We start from the raw sequence: 5,841 nt of genomic DNA, 5'->3' as shown, positions 1-5,841 counted from the left end.
TTCTCTGTTTCAGGGTGAAGCACGCCCAAGCTCAAACCTGATGGGTGGGACCCACCTGTCAGACTTCTCGTCTTTTCTATTGAGCCCGAACGCGTTGAGGGAGTCCTGGATTAAGGGGTCCTCGGACAGCCGAACTATATACTTGGGCCGGACCGTTGGACTATGGAGATACAAGATAGAAGATTTCTTCCCATGTCCGGATGGGACTCTCCTTTGCGTGGAAGGCAAGCATGGCGATTCGGATATGTAGATTCCTTTCTCTGTAACCGACTTTGTACAATAATAGTCCCCTCCGATGTCTATATAATCCGGAGGGTTTAGTCCATAGGGCACAATCATAATCCAATAGGCTAGACTTCTAGGGTTTTAGCCATTATGATCTCGCGGTAGATCAACTCTTGTAATACTCATATTCATCAAGATCAATCAAGCAGGAAGTAGGGTATTACCTCCATAGAGAGGGGCCGAACCTGGGTAAACATCGTGTCCCCCATCTCCTGTTACCATCGACCTTAGACGCATTGTTCAGGACCCCCTACCCGAGATCCGCCGGTTTTGACACCGACATTGGTGCTTTCATTGTGAGTTCCGCTGCATCGTCACCAAAACGTTTGATGGTTCTGTCAATCATCTACAACAATGCAGTCCAGCAGGAGATTTTCCTCCGCGGACAGATCTTCGTATTCGGTGGCTTCACTCTGCGGGCCAACTCGCTCGGCCATCTGGAGCACATCGACAGCTACGACCCTGGCAATCGGGTCTGATTTGGAAGCTTGAATTACGTGGCCGATATTGGCGGAGACTTGATCTTCGACGGATTCGAGCCCATGATGGCCGCTCCCTGTCACCACGATGAACATAACCTAAATCTGTCATCGGACCGTGCTCAGGAGATAACACCAACAATCGCTCTGGCCCTAGATCTAGAGCAGATCACGCCATCCGAGGACGGGATGCTCAACCCCGCTATGGAAGCCGCATACTAAGCGGCGATAGAGCCACACACAGATCCAAACTTGAGTGGGCCCTGTGTCATCGGAACTTCGGATTCGTCTCCAGCCATAGGTTCCGAACCACATGCGTCCATGCCCATCGAACCTGATCGGGTGCCGATCGTTGAGTTCAGCTCTCGGACATCTTCCGGCACTCGCCTTATGGCGATGTGCTGAACTCATTAAGAGACCTCTCCTTATCAGGAGAATCTTAGCCGAACTATGTTCGACTTGAATGGGAATCTGATGACGGAGAGTTTCGCTTCCCACCCACCGCCCACTTCATTGCCACTGTCGAACAATTAACCGACATGCTTGATTACGGCTCCAAGGACATCGACGGTATGGACGATGATGCCGGAGAGGAGCAGGCACAAAAACCACCACCCATAAGGCGGTGGACGGCTACATCCTCATACAATATATACATGATGGACACACCTAAAGAGAAGGAGGCTGATACCAATAATGGTATGCCCATCGATGAACCTCCCAAGTGTCGGCGTTAGAAGAGCCGACCTCGATCCGGCAAAAGGAAAAAGAGCAACATTGTCACAGACAACGATGATAATCCGAACCAAACTGAGGACCCCACAGACCGAGTGTTAGAGCAGGATGGCGAGCACAGTCCAGTCATGTTGTGTGACCGTAGCGATGCCGAAGATAGCAATTACCAACTTGTCTCCGAGAGGAGATCAGCCTGGTCGACGAGGAATTCATCATCCCAGAAGAACCCTTAGAACAAGAGCGCCTCCATCAAAGGCTTATCGCCACCACAAGGAGCCTAAAGAAGCAGAAGCGGCGGCTTAAAGCCGCTCAGGATACGCTCAATAACAGATGGAACGAAGTGCTAGTCGCTGAGGAAAAATATGGCTGCAATCGCCAAACAAGGGGCTATCCTAAGTGTAAAGTTTTGCCCGAATTCGATGATGAGGCTATTGCGCCTATACCACCGAAAAACAATACGACCGGCAAGCCGGACCGACCACCTCGTGGTCGAGACAGAGTGGCTAGCAATGTCGTACATAAGCCCGCACCCCCTCCCCATAAAGGAAGGGAGGTTGCAGCCCAGGACCAGAAACACGATCTACGTGAGGACCTGGACAAAAAGGCCGGTAAAGCCAGATCCATCTACGGATCTAGGGACCATGCCCCCACATGGGATCATGGGTATCAAGCCAAATATGCTAGTCATATACCAGTCCGGAATCGATACCGAACACCACAACCGGCGTACCCACGCCACGACACAGTCAAATACAGGGGTGATGTGCACCCCTTGTGCTTCACCGATGAGGTGCTGGATCACGAATGTCCAGAGGGGTTTAAACCCGTGAACATCGAAGCATATGATGGAACGACGGATCCTGCGGTCTGGATAGAAGACTTTATTCTCCACATCCACATGGCCCGTGGAGACGATCTCCACGCCATCAAATACTTACCCCTCAAACTGAAAGGACCAGTTAGGCACTGGCTGAAAAACTTCCCAAAAAATTCCATTGGAAGTTGGGAAGAACTTGAGGATGCTTTTCGGGCCAATTTTCAAGGGACTTACGTCCGGCTCCCGGACGCTGACGATCTAAATCACATAATCCAACAACCCGGGGAATCAGCTCAAAAACTTTGGAATCGATTTCTAACTAAGAAGAACCAAATCGTCGATTGTCCGGACCGAGGCCTTAGCAACTTTCAAGCATAGCGTCCGAGATGAATGGCTAGCTAGACACCTTGGCCAAGAAAAGCCAGGAACAATGGCAGCCCTAACTGCGCTCATGAACATTTTTGCGCGGGCGAGGATAGCTGGTTAGCCCGCAGCAACACCAGTGAGCCTGGCACATCCGAAGTCAGAGATGGCAAGGGAAAGCCATGACATAACAAAAACAAACGTCGAAACAACGCTGAAAACCTAGTTGATACAATAGTAAACGCCGGATTCAGTGGCTCTAGACCCGGTCAACGGAAGAAACCATTTAAAAGCGACAAAGATGGTCCATCAAGCGTAGACAAAATATTAGACAGGAACTGCTAGATCCATGGCACCCGCACTAAACCTGCGAACCATACCAACCATAGTTGTTGGGTCTTCAAGCAGGCCGGCAAGATCACCGCTGAACGTAAGGAGAAGGGACCTTAGAGCAAAGAGGAGGATGAACCTCGCCAGCCGAACATAGGGGGACAGAAGAAATTTTCACCGGAGATCAAAACAGTGAACATAATCTATGTCACTCATATCCCAGAGAGGGAGCGCGAATGCGCACTCCGAGAAATCTATGTCGTTGAGCATGTTTCCCCTAAATTCAACCCATGGGCGGCCCGTCCGATCACCTTTGATCACAGGTACCATCCGACTAGTATCCGCCATGGGGGTTCTGCTGCCTTAGTGCTCGACCCAATAATCGATGGATAACATCTCACTCGAGTCCTTATGGACGGCGACAGTAGTCTAAATCTGATATATCAGGACACTGTTTGCAAAATGGGGATAGACCCATCAAGAATCAAGCCAAACAGCTTAACCTTTAAAGGAGTTATACCGGGCGTAGAAGCCCGCTGCATGGGCTCTTTAACATTGGAAGTCGTATTCGGCTCTCCCAATAACTTTCAAAGCGAAGAGCTAATCTTCGACATAGCTCCGTTCCGAAGTGGCTATCATGCACTACTCGGAAGAACGCCCTTCGCCCGTTTTAATGCAGTCCCACATTATGCCTATTTAAAACTCAAAGTGCCTGGACCATGTGGTGTCATCACGATCAGTGGAAATATGGAGCGCTTTCTCCGTATGGAGAAGGATACTGCGGCCTTAGCAGCCGAAGTACAAAACGGCTTATTTAAGCCGAACAGATCATCGGTCATTAGGACCAGGGACACAGCTAAACCTGTCTGGAATACGTCTCAGTGCGGCGGCTCAGATAAACCTAACCTCGATTAGCAGTCATGCCCCCACCGACGGCCCCATAAGGTGATAGAATACGTGCCTCACATACACAAGTACACCCTTACAATCCATTGGGCAGCACTGGGGGCACACTGAAGACAAATAGTCCATAGTTCGGCTCGACCCTATTTAGACTCGACGGTTATCTTTCAAAGATCGAGTAAACGAACCAGCTTTATTCATGACCACACTAGATTTTATTTTCCAGGGATTTTCTTTCTTTTACAGATGACCATCACACTACCCCCTTCAAGGACACATCACAAAGGAGAAAACGACGCAGACGTGCAATAGGGACCCGCACTAAAGGTTTCTTTTTAGATTAAGACCATGTGTAAACCATTTTATCTCTTTCTATTTCATACTTTTCTGGCATGTACAATGTCCTAGGAAGTTATCGGCACTATATGTAAGTACACGGCTTGCCGTACTAGAAAGGGATATTGCAGAAGCAGCTTGGTCCATATTTTGTTTGGAGTTTTATTCTCTCACCACCTTCGCTCTCTCCCCTTGTCAGATTGCCACACATGGCTTGACAACAGGGTCCATTTACCAGGCGCTGTATTCGGCCCTGTATACTTTAAAAAGTACGAAAACCTATAGGGAGTGCTCGGCATCGCAAGTTTGGCCTTATATGCATCAGCTCTGAATCATGTCCGTGGTCAATAGTTGGGTTGCCCGACTCCATTGCTTACTACCTTATATTCCACTCTATTTGCTAAGCTAGTAAAGTGAGAACTACTGCGATTGTGTCCTAGTTTCGTCCGGATGAGCACCTCAGTAGAGAAAGCCAAAAACTGACTGTCATGATGCGGCGAGAGCTGGTCAACCACTCGATGACTCACCATAATCTTGGTGGTTCCCTCCATGTTAAACGAAGGACCATTCTTCTGGTCACGTATGTAAACGCACCATATTCAGATAACTGCGTACATACCAGGGGCTATATCGTAGACCCACCATCAAACTCCTATGGCTAAGTGAAACTGTTAAAGCCGGATAGTCTGATTGCCTGGTTCGATGCATTGACACCTCCTTAATGGACCAGGATGTTGGGTCAAGTGTGATCAAGTGATTTTACGAACACCCCCGCGTTATACGTGAGGGGGCTGAAGCCGACGACTGGTAAACTTTCAGATTATATATATAAAAAGAAAAAAAACGGCCGCACAGGAGGCACCAAAATTTTTTGGGCGAAAGTATAAAAGCATAGCCTTAGAAATATTACAATATTGTTGTTACAATTTGATACACTTCACTCGAACACAATATATTTCGAGCGCTGACCCTCTATCAAGCAGACACCATCTAGGATGGACTCAAAATAATGCTCTGGCATTTGATGGTCCTTGGCCTCGGGTGGATTTTACGCTGCATTATCGATGGCCTTAATCGCCGCCTAATATGTTTTAACGCGGGCAAGGGCCATCTGTGCACCTTCTATGCACGTTGACCGCTTAACATCGTCAATACGCGGCGCCGCATCAATAAGATGCCGCACCAAACCAAAATAACTATTCAGAATTGGCTCAGTGAGCCGCAGTCGGACTAGGACGTCCTTCATGGGAGATCCGGACATCTTGTGGAGCTCGGCCCATTGGGCCATCTGTTCATTCAACAGCAGACGCCTTGGCATGTTGAATTGCGACCAGAATAGCTTTTCCGTTGCATGTCCTTCTTGCACGTGGAAAAACTGAGTTGCATCAGCAACACTCTTCGGCAAGTCCAAAAATGCGTCTGCAGAACTCCACATTGGATTAAGAGGGGCATACTTCGGATCGCCAAACTTAGTTTTTAATAAGAAGTGCTTTCCAATCGCGATCTCCCCAGCTTGTCGGATCTCCTCCCGAGCTGCTCTAGACTCAGACCTGGCTCCCATCGCCTCTTGTAAGGCCTTGTAAAATCGGCCGC

Source organism: Triticum aestivum, chromosome 7B, assembly GCF_018294505.1.
Source record: "Triticum aestivum cultivar Chinese Spring chromosome 7B, IWGSC CS RefSeq v2.1, whole genome shotgun sequence".
Lineage (NCBI taxonomy): Eukaryota > Viridiplantae > Streptophyta > Magnoliopsida > Poales > Poaceae > Triticum > Triticum aestivum.
This window is presented reverse-complemented; position numbering follows the sequence as displayed.